Here is a 15724-nt window from a genome sequence, read left to right as displayed (position 1 = left end):
TGGAGCGCAGTGGCATGATCTTGGCTCACTGCAAGCTCTGCCTCCTGTGTTCACACCATTCTCCTGCCTCGGTCTCCCGAGTAGCTGGGACTACAGGCACCCGCCACCACACCCGGCTAATGTTTTGTATTTTTAGTAGAAACGGGGTTTCACCGTGTTAGCCAGGATGTTCTCAATCTCCTGACCTTGTGATCGGCCTGCCTCGGCCTCCCAAAGTGCTGGGATTACAAGCTGTTCTGCCATCTACGTTGGCCAGGCTGGTCTCGAACTCCCCTCATTTCTTTCAGAGCCTCTCTTCTCTGGGCTATAATTATGGCTTCTGGACTTTTTGTCAGAATCGGAATGGCTCCATTTGCTATTCTCCCTAGAACTCTCGTATTTTAAGAACCTGAGCTTTTCCTTGGCTTTTTCCTGGTTATGGTGACTGCCAGAAAGTTCTTCATGAAGTTTTCTCTTCTTACACAGGTCCTTCTCTTCAGAATCACTGTGTGATATGCCCTGGACACTTGCTTTTCTTTCTTTTCTTCCTATTTTTTTTCTTTATTGTCACTCTCACTTTCACTACTGCTTTCTGAAGTCTTAGTAGAGGAAGAGGAGGAGGAGGAAGATGAGAAGGAGGAAAAGGATTTATGTTTTTTGTGTTTACTTCTGCTCTTCTGAAACTTTTTCTTTTTTCTGTCTTTTTTCTTTTCTTTTTTTTTTCTTCTCCAGTCGATCTAATTTCCTAAGAAGTTTCTGTTTTTGTTTAGTTGTTAGTGACTTTAAGCATTCAACTTCTGGATCGTCTTCACCCTCACTTGGAATATACTCCTGTGATGGCTCATTTGCAGTCAAGTTTCTCCCCAGTATATTTCCTTTCAGTGCAAACCCACTGTTTCTCATCTTCGCTATTAGCTCCAAGGGATGCATCGATGGCCCTGAGCCATCAGTAGGAATCGAACTTACATTGATTTCAGAAGGACCAAACAAAAGACATTCTTGATCTGTGTTGACATGACCCCATTGGTGACATTTAATGCACCACACATTTCGAACCTGAATACCCAAGGGCTGATCTCTGATATTCATGTCATCTTTGGCATATTTTTCTCGTGGGGCTCCTTTCTGCCATTCAAATTTGTATTCAGTCTCTCCTTCTGTTTCTTCTTTCTCTTTGTTTTCTTTTTTAGCTCCTGGTGGGGCTTCACACATGAAATTAAGGCCATTCTTTACACATTCATCTCCCATATGCAATCTATTATCATATGATTCTTGTTCTTTAAGAAATTGCTCCAGGCCGGGCGCCGTGGCTCAAGCCTGTAATCCCAGCACTTTGGGAGGCCGAGACGGGCGGATCATGAGGTCAGGAGATCGAGACCACCCTGGCTAACACGGTGAAACCCCGTCTCTACTAAAAAATACAAAAAACTAGCCGGGCGAGGTGGCGGGCGCCTGTAGTCCCAGCTACTCCGGAGGCTGAGGCAGGAGAATGGCATAAACCCAGGAGGCGGAGCTTGCAGTGAGCTGAGATTCAGCCACTGCACTCCAGCCTGGGCGACAGAGCGAGACTCCGTCTCAAAAAAAAAAAAAAAAAAAGTCCTTCTTGCACATGAAGTTGGTGAAGGATTTTCCCATCTTGGAGCTGGAGCTGGGCAAAGCAGCAGCTAAATCTGTAAGCAACATAAACAAACTCAACCTCCTAACCGGAACTGCCACCACTGTATATTTTTTAAATGATGGCTCTAGGAATTACATCCATAACTTATAACAGTCTTTTTTTTTTTTAGACGGAGTCTCGCTCTGTCACCAGGTTGGAGTGCAATGGCGTGATCTCGGCTCACTGCAACCTCCATCTCCTGGGTTCAAGCGATTCTCCCACCTCAGCCTCTCGAGTAGCTGGGATTACAGACACCTGCCATCAGGCCTCGCTAATTTTTGTATCTTTGTAGAGATGGGGGTTTCACAATGTTGGCCAGGCTGGTCTTGAACTCCTGACCTCAGGTCATCCTCCTGCCTTGGCCTCCCAAAGTTCTGGGATTGCAGTCATGAGCCACCGTGCCCAGCCCACACTCTTTCTTAAAATTGGTATTATTCCACTTCACATATAAGGTAAGAATCTTATCTTAGTTACATTCATACTCCCTCTTCTCTTCTTTACTATTATATAGCTTCCGTCTACATACATTATAAATCCCACAATAAGCTGTCATTATTTTTGCTTTAAAATTATTAAATGAATTTTAAATATTTTAAGAAAAGAAAAATAATTTTAATGTTAACTTACATATTTACCATTTCTAACAGTCTTCATTTCATCCTATATGTGTGATTTTTCATCTGGCCTGAATTTTCCCTTAAGCCTGAAAAACTTCCTTAGAATTTCTTATGGTGCAGGTCTGCTGGAAATAAATTCTAACAGTACTTGCTTATTTGAAGATGCTTATATTTCACCTTAATTTTATAAAGATGTTTATGGTCGGGCTGGGCATGGTGGCTCACGCCTGTAATCCTAGCACTTTGGGAGGCCAAGGAGGGTGGATCATCTGAGGTCAGGGGTTCGAGACCAGCCTGAACAACATGGCAAAACCCCATCTCTACTAAATACAAAAAAAAATTAACCAGGTGTGGTGGCGTGCGACTGTAATCTCAGCTACTAGGGAGGCTAAGGCAGGAGAATTGCTTGAACCTGGGAGACGGAGGTTGCAGTCAGCTGAGATCATGCCACTGCACTCCAGCCTGGGCAACAGAGGAAGACTGAGTCTCAAAAAATAAAAAAGATGTTTATGGTCAACATAGACTTCTAACTTGACTTTTTTTTTTTTTTTTTTTCCAGCAAATGGAGCATATTGTTCCATTGTCTTCTGGCCTCAATTGTTCCTCATGAAAAGTCAACTCAACCAATATTCTTATCATTATCATTATCATCCCCTATATATAATATGGCTTTTTTCACCATGGCTGATTTTAAGATTCTCTTCTTATCTTTGATAATTATGATGCATCTTGCTATTTATTATTATTATTATTATTATTATTATTATTATTATTATTATTATTATTTTGGTAGAGATGGGGTTTCACCAAGTTGCCCAGGCTGGTCTCAAACTCCTGGGCTCAAGCCATTCACCTGCCTCAGCCTCCCAAAGTGCTGGGATTACAGGCGTGAGCCACCATGCCCAGACTTGTTGATTTTTCTTTATGCTTTCAGTTCACTAAGTCTCATGGATTAAAAAATGTTGAGTAACTATGAGCATCTTGTTGTTTTTTCTTTGTGCATTGAATTTGCCGAGGCCCTCAGATTGAAAAGTGTTGAGTTTCCTTCTAGCAGAGACTCAGATTGCTGCAGATCGACTTGACTCTGTGGAGCTTGGTTTTAGCCTTTGTTAAGGAAAGTCTATGTGAGTTTGCCAGTAGTTCTAGGGTGCAACCCTTAGTCCTGGGACATGGTCTCAACTCCTAAGGTCTGACACCCCTTCTGGGGTGTCAATCAAAAGCCAGGAGTGTTTGCCAAGTCTCTCCAATTTGGCAGAATTTTAACTGCAAACTCTATATTCCCAGGGCAGAGCAGCTGCTAAAATTTCTGCTCAGCTCTTTCAGCCTTCCAGCTGTTGTTTTCCCAGGAGTTTTTTGGAATCTTACCCTGCATGTGACTAGTTCAGGGGTTGACTATAAATTAGAAGGAAATTTTTGTATGTATTTTCGGATTCTCTTTTCTGTGGCTTATTCTGTGATTTCTCCCCTCAAGTTCCAGCTGCTCTCGCAACCCTGCACTCTTCTGACTCTACAAGCCCAATAAGATTGCCACTTCCTGCATGAGCTCCACCCCATAGACCACTCAAATGGTGAGCGATCTCAAGGTAAAAGCCAGATAAAAGTAGATCGCACTCAGTACACTTTTTCTTCTTTCTACAATTATATACATACAGTTTCTGCCTGCTTTAGTCATTCTCCAGTGTCTTCAAATAGTCATTTATTATATTCTGTTAAGAGTCTATAATGTTATTGACAGGAGAATTGGCCCGATACAACCTACTCTTTCTTTACCAAAAGCTGGAAGCCCTCTAGATCCCAAATATACGCTACATTTTCTTCTATTAATTTTATAGTATTACCTTTTACACTTAGGGTTTCACTCTATTTGAAGTTCACTTTTGAATATGGTGTCAAATAGAAATCCAGTTTAATTTTCCTCACTTAGGAGCCAGTTTTTCCAATAGAATCTACTACTAAATACAAAGACTTTACCCCAGATCATTGGGGGAGGAAGAATGATTATCCTTCCCCAATGATCTGGGGTAACATCATTACATATATTAAGTTTCCATATGGAACTATCTCTGAACTCTTTATTTTGTTCCATTGATCCTGTGTTCCACTGATTCATCTGACCTTGTGCCAATATCACTATTTCCATGGCTTTGTAATATGGCTTAGCATCTGGTAGGGCAGGTACCTCCCCTTCCCTTTATTCTATCTTGTAGATCTTTATTCATCCACAAACATTTAGCAGTAAGTGTATCAGCTTCCCAGAAAAAAAAAAAACTATTCAATTTTGAATGTGATTAAATTGAATATATATATTAATTTGGAGAAAATTAATTTTTTGTGATATTGACTTATTCCTCCCAAGAATACAGTATGTCTTTCTCATTTTGATTATATTCTCTATTTTTTATTTGAGGTTTCAATTTTTTTCCATACAGGTCTTAAGTATCCTCAAATACTTCCTAAATACTCTACAGTTTTTGTTACCACTTACAAATGGAATATTAATTATTATTATTTTGAGTCAGAATCTCTCTCTGTCACCCTAGCTAGAGTGCAGTGGTGCTATAATGGCCTACTGCAGTCTTGACCCCTCAGTGTCAAGGATCCTTACACCTCAGTCTCCCAAGTAGCTGGGACTACAGGTGCATGCCACCAAACCTGGCTAATTTTTTTTTAAGATGGAGTATTCTGACCTGGTACGGTGGCTCATGCCTGTAATCCCAGCACTTTGGGAGGCCAAGGCGGGCAGATCACAAGGTCAGGAGTTTGAGACCAGCCTGACCAACATGGTGAAACCCCGTCTGTACTAAAAATACAAAACAAAGTAGCCAGGCATGGTGGTGCGTGCCTGTAATCCCAGCTACTCAGGAGGCTGAGGCAGGAGAATCATTTGAACCCAGGAGGTGGAAGGTTGCAATGAGCTGAGATCGCGCCACTGCACTCTAGCCTGGGAGATAGAGTGAGACTCCGTCTCAAAAAAAATAAAAATAATTCTATGTTGCCTAGGATGGTCTCAAACTCCTGGACTCAAGTGATCCTCCTGCCTCAGCCTCCCAAAGTGCTGGGATTACAGGCATGAGACACCACATCTGGCCTTATTTTAAAATTATATTTTCACTCCTTTTAACAGGTATATAGTAGATGATCAATAAATCCATGTTGACTGTTTGGTTTTTTTTTTTTTCTTCTGCTCACTTATATAGGACCCTCTAATCTCACTGGCTCTACCCCTTCTCTTCCCTTTTCTAATTGGAAAATCTCCAAATTAATCTTTTTTCAACCTCATTTTATTTATTAAACAATACTCAGTAATTATGTATTGAACAATTACTTACTATTTCCCATGTTCTGGAGACACACGCTGATGAACAAAACAGAGCTCTAGACTCTTAAGGCTTGCTTTCTAGTGGGGAGAAACAGACAATTAATGTAACAAATAGGCTGGGCACAGTGGCTCATGTCCGTAATCCCAGCATTCTGGGAGGCTAAGGCGGTCAAATCACAAGGTCAGGAGATCGAGACCATCCTGACCAACATGGTAAAACCCCCATCTCTACTAAAAAAAAAAACAAAAACAAAAATTAGCTGGGTGTGGTGGCAAGTGCCTGTAAGCCCAGCTACTCCGGAGTCTGAGGCAGGAGAATCACTTGAACTCGGGAGACAGAGGTTGCAGTGAGCCGAGATCACACCACTGCACTCCAGCCTGGGTGACAGAGGGAGATGACTTTGTCTCAGAAAAAAAAAAAAGAGGATAGTATGACTGCAGCAGAGTGAGGAATGGCAAAAAATGGGGACATGAGGTCAAGAGACTCCATCTCAAAAAAAAAGTAACAAGTAAGTAAATTGTTTGGCATGTTAAAAGATGACAAGCGATATGAGGAAAAGAAAAATTAGAGCAGGGTTATTGGGATCAGGAATGTGGAGGTAGAGCCAGTTTGCAGTGTTACAAAGGGGTGTCAGAGTAGGTCTCATTCGGCAGGAGACACTTGAGTAAAGGCTTGATGGAGGGGGAAGGGAGAACAATCCAGGCAGAGGGATCAGCAAAGCCCTAAAGCATGAACTTTCTTGGTGTATTCAAAGAAGAGCAAAGGAGGCCGGGCGCGGTGGCTCACATCTATAATCTCCGCACTTTGGGAGGCTGAAGCGGGTGGATGACCTGAGGTCAGGTGTTCAAGACCAGCCTGGCCAACATGGCTAAACCCCATCTCTACTAAAAATACAAAAAAAGGCCGGGCACGGTGGCTCAAGCCTGTAATCCAAGCACTTTGGGAGGCCGAGAAGGGCAGATCACGAGGTCAGATCGAGACCATCCTGGCTAACACGGTGAAACCCCGTCTCTACTAAAACATACAAAAAAAACTAGCCGGGCGAGGTGGCGGGCGCCTGTAGTCCCAGCTACTCGGGAGGCTGAGGCAGGAGAATGGCATCAATCCGGGAGGCGGAGCTTGCAATGAGCTGAGATCCGGCCACTGCACTCCAGCCAGGGCAACAGAGCAAGACTCTGTCTCAAAAAAAAACAACAAAAAAATTATCCCGGCATTGTGGCACATGCCTGTAGTCCCAGCTACTCGGGAGGCTGAGCCAGGATAATCACTTTAACCCAGGAGGGCTTCTTCCAGACAAACTGAGATCACACCACTGCACTCCAGCCTGGTGACAGAGGGAAACGACTTTGCCTAAAAAAAAAAAAAAAAAAAAAAAAAGAGAGAGAGAGGAGAGTATGGCTGCAGCAGAGTGAAGAATGGAGAAAAATGGGGACATGAGGTCAAGAGGTGATGGGGAAATGACAGACTGTGCAAGGCCTTGTGGAATATTGTAAGGACTTTGATTTTTTCTCTACTTTGAGGGCATTGAGCACAGAAGTGACATGGCCTGATTTTAGAGTTTACAAGAATGACTCTGACTGCTAAGTTAGGAACAGATTGGAGAAGCTGAGAGACCTGCTGGAAGCCTATTGCAGTGATTCAATGCAGGGAATTGTGGCTCAGACCAGGAACCAGCTGTGGAGGTGGTAAGAAATGGTCCGAGTCTGCAGGGGTTTGAAGGAAAGCCAGACCCACTGCGGGATGTGTGAATGTCTCTGATTGTCCCTCTGGACTCACTGTCCAGCTCCTCCCACCCGGCTCTGTGCCCTGGCAGGTGACTTGTGTGAACTGCATCAATAATCTCTTCTGCCCTCTGTTTCCCACTTGGTTTGGCCAAAAGGGTACTGGCGAGGGATCTGAAGGCAGGAGGAGTGTGACGTGGGCGTATATTTCCTTGACTCCCTCCTTGCTGGTTTGGCTGAGTGCCTCAAATCAGGCAGCCCACTCCAGAAAAGCTGCTCCTGTGGGTTGGATAATGGCCTCCACCCTTGGCCACCCAGACCTAGGTGCTAACAGCTCCCAGCTCGTGCCAGTCCCAGAGGACTGCAGTATAACCTGTTCCTTTTCCTCAACTCTGTCCATAAATTTGTGTATAGTCCAATTATTAAACTCCCATTTGAGTGTGCCACCTTTTTCCTACAGGGACTGTGACTGATAGAGAGTGGATATGGGGCGTGAATGAAAGTGGAGTTGAAGATGGCTCCCTTGACCACAAGACCTAAGGTTTATCAGGTTCTCTCCTTCCATACAGCTCTGTGCCCCAGACCTGGCCAAAGCAACTTGTGGGGCTTTATTCCCATTGGAAGTAACCAAATGACACAGAACTTCAAAAGAGTAAAATGTAATGGTAAATATGGCCATCTTGTTCCAGACAAAGCCTGATAAGGAAAAAGCACTGTGCAAGGAGTCAGGAGGCTCCCTGAACAATGGATTAACTCCAGAATAACCCTTAGCAGGCCACTTGACTTGACTGCTCTGAGCCTCTTTCTTCATCAGTAAAATTGGTAAAAATGGAACCTAATTCAAAGAACTGTAGGGAAAGAACAAATAACAATACCCAGATCAACAGAATGTGATCCCGTGTGTAAGGCTGGGAAAGAGAATACCGCAATTTGTATTCTTACAAGTCAGCTTGGTTTACAAGTTGCATGACCTCGAAGATGCTTCTGGGCCTGTTTCCTCATCTGTAAAGTGAAAACAACAGTATATTTTTATTATATGTTTTTGTATTGCTATAAAGAAGTACCTGAGACTGGGTAATTTATAAAGAAAGGAGGTTTAATTGGCCCACGGTTCTGCAGGCTGAATAAGCATGGCTTCAGCATCTGTTTCTGTGGAGAACCTCAGGAAGCTTCCAATCATGGCAGAAGGCGAAGAGAGAAGATGGGCAAGGGTGGGGTGAGATACTCTTAACCAGATCTCGTGTGAAGTAACTGAGCAAAAATTCACCCGTCACCCACGGGATGACACTAAACCATTCGTAAGGGACCCGCCTCCATGATCCAATCACCTCCCACTAGGCCCCACCTCCAACACTGGAGGTCACATTTCAACATGAGATTTGGACAGGACCAACATCCAAACCATGTCAACATTGTTTGGCACATGTTACATTAGCTGGTGTGCAGCTTAATGAAATAAGGGTGTGCCTGGCTAGTAAGTATTCATTAAGTGTTACGTAGTTAATAAATATTAAATTTCCCATCTGTGAAATGAGGAAATTGAACTTGTTAATACAAAAGGTAACTTATTTTGGTGAACTAAGTCTAGGATCTTTTGAAATTTTGGTTATGTATTTTTTCAAAATCATAAAAATGACAAATAACATAATAAACACCCATGTACTCACATTATCTACACGTATCTCTAAATATATATTAAAGACAAAGATAGAGAGAGAATGAAAAAAGCCAGTGCAGGTGGTCTGTAGCTGCAGCTACTCAGGAGCCTGAAAGGCAGGAGGATCCCTTGAGCCCAGGAGTTAGAGGCTGCAGTGAACTATCGTTGCACCACTGCACTCCAGCCTAGGTCACAGGGAAAAAAGAAAAAAAAATAGGCCAGGCACAGTGGCTCATGCCTGTAATCCCAGCACTTGGGAAACCCCATCTCTACTAAAAATACAAAAAAATTAGCCAGGCGTAGTGGCGGGCACCTGTAATCCCAGCTACTAGGAAGGCTGAGGCATGAGAATCACTTGAGGCCAGGAGGCAGAGGTTGCATTGAGCCGAGATTCAGCCACCGCACTCCAGCCTGGGCAACAGAGCAAAACTCCGTCTCAAAAAAATAAACAAACAAAATATTCTATAATTGGTATCACATTACAAACTAACCTGCAGCTTGTTTTCTTCCTCAACAATATGTCTGTGAGATCCACCCATTTTGATATGTGAAGGTCTTATTTGTTTTCACTACTGTGTGGTATTACATTGTATGAATTTGATGGACGTTTAAATTGTTTCCAATTGTTTAGGTTTACAAATAGTGCCACTTTAAACATCCTGATGACTGCAAGTTTCCAAGTCTGAACTTTGAGTTTCTTTACAGCCTGCCAGATGCTGTTGTGCACCTCAGTTGAGATGGGGGAAGGGGAGAGAGGCTGGACTTGGGGTGGGAGGGGAGGAGGGATGGGGGAGCTGAATCTTATTTAACAGGTTCTGAAGGCTTTGTAAGTCACAGCTCTTAAAACACAATATTTTGAAGATTTAAGTGTAAATGAATCAGAGCCATATGGATTACATTTGCCTTAAATTACACAGGATTTAGAGCAGGGCGCAGTGCCCTGGGGCTGAGGGAGCAGGCATTTCACGAACTACCTTCTTTGCTCCCCTTCCTGGCTTCTCTGCCATCAGGCTAAAGAGGAGTGGAGACTTGAGCTGCCCAGGTGCCCTCCACCCAGCCCGAGGGCCTGCCCAATGGGGGCACTGAGGAGCCTCAAAGCCTGGCATCTGGATGCCTGAGTCCTAGTGCCTGCTTTGCCACTGCTTCACTGTGTAGCATTGGGCCACACACTCTGCATCTCGGCCTCAGTTTCCTCATTTGTAAAATGAGGCACCTGAGAGACACTATAGCATAGTGATTAAAAGCCTGGGTTTGGGCCAGATGTGGTGGCTCACACCTGTAATCCCAGTGCTTTGGGAGGCTGAGGTTGGGGGATCACTTGACGTCAGGCATTCAAGACCAGCCTGGCCAACATGTTGAAACCCTGTCTCCACTAAAAATACAAAAAATTAGCCAGTGTGATGGTACACGCCCATGATCCCAGTGACTCAGCAGGCTGAGGCAGGAGAATCACTTGAACTCAGGAGGTGGAGGCAGCAGTGAGCTGAGATTGCACCACTGCACCCCAGCCTGGACGACAGAGCAAGACCCTGTCTCAAAAAACTAAAAAGAAAAAGAACCTGGGTTTGAATACCTCTCTAACCTCTTTCCGGCTGTGAGACCTGACTGTGAGACCTTAGGCAAATTACTAATCAGCCCCCTCCATAAAATGGGAATACTAATAGTATCCACCTCATAGGTAGCCGTGAAGAATAAACTAGCTAGGACACCTGGAAGGTGCCTGACTCTAAGTAAGCATTCCACAGATATCACTTTTGTTTTATATTTTAGTATCATTATCAAAGATCGTCTGAGTCTGATTTTTCCTGGCACTCTCCGGCAGAGATGATAGGAGTGAGCCTGAGGAAGGGTTACACAGTGGCCAGCAGCTTCCCATTCCTTTAGTACCACATCTCCACTTCATATCCACTGTTCCATTCTGTTTTAAAGGCAAATAGATACACATAAACTTACAAAATGGATCATGCTGTTATAATTTTTTTTCACTTTTGCTGCGTCACAAATATCTTTTCATATAATTAATATTTATCTACAACGTTTTTTTTTTGACAGAGCCTCGTTCTGTCACCCAGGCTGGAGTGCAGTGGCACCATCTTGGCTCACTGCAACCTCCATCTCCCAGGTTCAAGCGATCCTCCTGCCTCAGCCTCCCACGTAGCTGGGATTACAGGTGCATGCCACCACACCCAGCTAATTTTTGTATTTTTAGTAGAGATGGGATTTCACCACATTGGCCAGGCTGGTTTCAAACTCCTGACCTCAGGTAATCCACCCACCTCAGCCTCCCAAAGTGCTGGGATTACAGGCGTGAGCCACCACGCCCAGCCTACAACATTTTTATGTCTGAACAGCAGCACAGCAAACTGACATTTACCAACTGCTTGCCATGCACTAAGCACAGTGTTAAATGTTTCCCATGCATCCTTGTTTGATACTCAACACAAGAAAATGAATTTGGTTTCATTATCATCCCCATTTTATATCTGAGAAACTGAGGCTTAGAGAAATTAAATAGCCTTAAAATATCACTGGAGTCCAGATCTGTGGACTCCTGGGCGTAAGGGCTACCAGACGTTGTCTGTAGTACTAAAATAACATTTCTAAACAACTTCAGGCCCCTATTCTTAGACACTGAATTTTTTTTTTTCTGGCATCTTCACTTTTATCAACAGCATGTGATAAACGATCTTGTAAGAAGATATTTGGCGACATCGTGATTACCTCTTTGGGATAAATTCTTCAAAGTGGATGGTCCACTCTCTGGGGCTTTCATTTTGGCGACGGGGAGAAGCAGAGCCCAGTTGGAGGCTGAATATGAAGGAAGAAGCAGGAAGCCGTCCAGGAGAAGGGCCTGATTGGGAGGCCAGGATGCCTGGCTCACCCACACAACAGAGCACGCTGCTTTGGTTTATCAGAGTTGGGGTTCCCCCTGCTCCCCTCGAGCTTACCCTGAAGCCCTTAGGAATCTAGTTTATTTCCAGGAAATTTTGCTGACTTAGCTGAAAAATTTTTTGGATCGGCTTTTTGGATCAGCTGCAAGACACAGACACTCAGTCAAAACACACACACACACACACACACACACGCTTCACACTCCAGGAGTCAGGTGTGAGGGAGGCACTCACTGGGAAGAGGCCAGCCTGGCCGACATGGAAAGTGGGGGAGCTTAATTTACATGGAAAGAAAATTCCCTGAAAAAAAGCTATTCATCAGATTTACGTACATCATTTTCTCTCTTAACTAGGTTAACTCAGTTCAATAGTTTTGCGACAGCTTTATTGTTTTGGAGCAGGGGAGGAAATTACATACACGCTCACTGCTTGGGGGTGGGTTTTTTTTGTTTTTTTGAGACAGGATCTCACTTTGTTGGCCAGGCTGGAATGCAGTGGTGTGAGCACAGCTCACTGCAGTCTCAACCTCCTGGGTTCAAGTGATCCTCCCACCTCAGCCTCCAGACTAGCTGAGACCAAAGGCAAACACCACCACTCCCAGCTAATTTTTTAATTTTGTAGAGTTGAGGTCTCACCATGGTGCCCAGGCTCATGTTTACTGTTTTTTAAAATCCCTTGAAAGTATATCAATATCTGTGAAGATCTAAAAGTGTCTTAAATTCTCATTTCAGACTGGGTGTGGGATTCTGCATACAAACCACCTGGACATCTTGTTAAAATGCAGATTCTGATTCAGGAAGGTTGAGTGGGGCCTGAGCATGCATTTCTAACACTCTCCCACAAGACTGATGCTGCTGGTCCACACACCAGCTTGCAAGTTGAGAGTAGTGCACAACACATTTGGTAAAGTCGAGACTCTTCTCTCATGGAATTGTCACTCCCTGCTTATTGCTCAAAATACTCTTAAGTCAGAGCTGCAAGGGATCTTAGAAAGCATTTGCTCAGAGCTGCTGCTGACAGATGAGGGAAGTGAACCCCACGAGCAAGCGGAAGGGAGAGGCCCCAGGCCAAGGAGCTCCAGCCAGAGCATGGCTGGGGGCTCCAGGTTCCTTTTGTTTCCACAGAAGCCCAGAGCTTAGTCAGTTTCAACTGTGGGACCAGCAAAGGCTCTGTGAATGGCTGAGAAAAGCAGCAGCCCCTATAAGGATGACAGGGCCACCAGGCAGAGCGCAGACTGTATGCTAAGCACTATCCAGATTCCTTGCACGCTAACATGTTCTCAGAAAGTCCACACCATAACCCTACGCCGCAGAATCGTTGACTTCATTTTACACAGAGAAGCCGAGGCTCAGAGAGCAAAGCAGTCTTCCGGAAGTCACACAGCGGGCAAGTGGAGAGCTAGCATCAGATCTGTGTGTGAAAGAGCCCCACATCACCGTCTCCTAAACATCCATCCTTCAGAATTTTTGCCTTAATTGTACTTGAACAACGGTTCACTTTCCATAAAGGGAAAACTAGTATCACTTGAAAGATGTATTTTCATTGTAGAAAATACATTCATTGAAAACACTGTTATTAAGATCTAGCTAAATCTTAACCTGCAGATCCCTAGGCCTGCCCTCTTCGTTAGAAGGGGAGATTAGCAAACATTAGAGAGGTATTAAAGACAAACTAGGCCTGGCACCATAATCCCAGCACTTTGGAAGGCTGAGGCAGGAGGATCCCTTGAGGCCAAGAGTTTGAGACCAGCCTGGGTAGCATAGCCAGACCCCATCTCTTAAAAAAATAAAACTACTAGCTGGGCATGGTGGTGTGCACCTGTTGTCCTAGCTAATTAGGAGGTTGAGGCAGAAGGATCGCTTGAGCCCAGGAGTTCTAGGCTGCAGTGAGCTGTGACTGTGCTATTGCACTCCAGCCTGGGCAACACAGCCAGGCGCTATGTCTAAATGTATGTATTTATTTAAATACATAAAATAGACTAGCACCACACTGACGCTTTCCTTTTAATGAAATTTAAAGGATTGAAAGAATATTGAAGAGAGAATAATTTTGCAAGATATGAGTCTACCTTTTGCATTGCCCTGTGTGAATTTGACCTTTCTTCCGTCTCCAGGACAGAACATCTCACACTAAACTATGCTACCTTTAGGCCCTGAGTCAGGTGGTATCAGTCAAGACTGGCTTTCTGGAAAAGGCACCTGGACCAAGTTTCACATCATGGGAGGCCTAAGCATACAGTATCTCTACTTAAAGTTTCTTACTGTCCAGGGAGAGTAGTCCACACCCCTTTCCAGGGGTCTGGGGGTCCAGTCAGCAGGCTGCCTGGAGCCAGGGCACACTCTCTCCCCAAAAGATGTCCCACCGGCATGTTTGCCTAATGTGGCCACTTTAGAAACATTGTTTGTTCTCATCCTGCTAAAAACAGCTTCAAAGTGACTCCTGTCTAGACTGTGCCAGGATCGATTATCAAATCCCTGACCTGATCGAAACCACAGGGGGACATAGTCATTTGCTTTAATGCAATTAAAGCAAAATATAATCATGTATCCAGGCCAGGGACAAGAGCAGGGCTCTTTAGAAGGTGGGAGGAGAAACCAGCTCTGGATAATTTCTTCTCAGCTCCAAGGTAGCGAGCTTAGACTTCTCCTGCCTCCATCTCCAAGGCAGCCTTGGGCTTTGCTGCAGAGCCACCAGGTGAGGGTGTCCTGGGCGAAGGGGGAGCTGGGAGAAAGCAGTCTTGGAGTGAGATGTGGAGGAGGGTGGGGATTTGCAGAGCACAGCCAGGAGGAAAGAAGAAAAATGAAAAGGAGGAAGAAATGGTCGGGCACGGTAGCTCACACCTGTAATCCCAACACTGTGGGAGGCCGAGGTGGGTGGATCACCTGAGGTCGGGAGTTTGAGACCAGCCTGGCCAGCATGGTGAAACCCCATCTCTACTGAAAATACAAAAATTAGCCGGGTGTGGTGGCACGTGCCTGTAATCCCAGCTACTCAGGAGGCTGAGGCAGTAGAATCGCTTGAACCTGGGAGCCAGAGGTTGCAGTGGGCCGAGATCGTACCACTGCACTCCAGCCTGGGCAACAGAGTGAGACTCTGTCTCAAAATAAATAAATAAATAATATGAGGAGGAAGAAAAAGATCACAGAAAGAGGAGGAAATGGACATAGTCAGCTTGATAATTTTCAGAATCTCTGAAAAATCCCCAGCCTCAGGGAGGATGAGCCTGGCAGGTCTTCCTGAAGGATGGCAGCCTCCCCAGCAGCAGGTGAGGTTGATCCAGCAGGACTTCCTTGAGGAGGCACCAGGAAAATGTGTCTTCCCTTCTCAGAGAGCCACAATGAGGCAAAAGATCAGGGTGAGGGCTCGCCTTTCTGTCTCCCGGCTTCGGCCCAGCATCCCGGGCTCTGAAAAGGAGTCAAGTATCTTCACACCACACACCTGCCTCTCCCTCAGGGGCAGGCAGGGCTGGCAGGCCTCGAGGGACCCCCTCAGTGCTGGCTGCACAGGCAGTCCGGGAGTTCCGCGCTGTCTGTACCGGTTCCTATGACTGCTGTGACAAAGTACCCCAGACTGGGAGGCTGAAACCCCAGTTCTCACCATTCTGGAGCATAAAAATCTGAGGCCACTGTGTTGGCAAGGTTGGTTCCTTCTGAGGGCTGTGAGAAAAGGATCTGTTGAGGCCTCTCTCGTCAGCTTGTAGGCTGCTTCTCCCTGTGTTTCCAGATTTTCCCTCATCTTCCTGGGTCTCGACATCGTTTTCCCTCTATGCATATCTCTGTGTCCAAACTTCCCCTTCTTATAAGGACTCCAGTCGTACTGGATTGAGGCCCACATTGACGACCTCATTTTAACTTGATTAGCTCTCTGAAGACCCTGGCTCCA

At 45.0% G+C, this 15724-nt stretch overlaps 1 pseudogene; it reads right to left on the bottom strand.

Moving 5' to 3' along the window:
- Positions 1 to 243: 243 nt before the first annotated feature.
- On the bottom strand, positions 244 to 14210 carry LOC111552613 (annotated as a pseudogene).
- Between the last annotated feature and the right edge of the window lie 1514 nt (positions 14211 to 15724).

The sequence above is a fragment of the Piliocolobus tephrosceles genome, chromosome 4, assembly GCF_002776525.5.
Source record: "Piliocolobus tephrosceles isolate RC106 chromosome 4, ASM277652v3, whole genome shotgun sequence".
Taxonomy (NCBI): Eukaryota; Metazoa; Chordata; class Mammalia; order Primates; family Cercopithecidae; genus Piliocolobus; species Piliocolobus tephrosceles.
The sequence above is the reverse complement of the archived record's forward strand: the minus strand, read 5'-3'. Positions and strand labels throughout refer to the sequence as shown.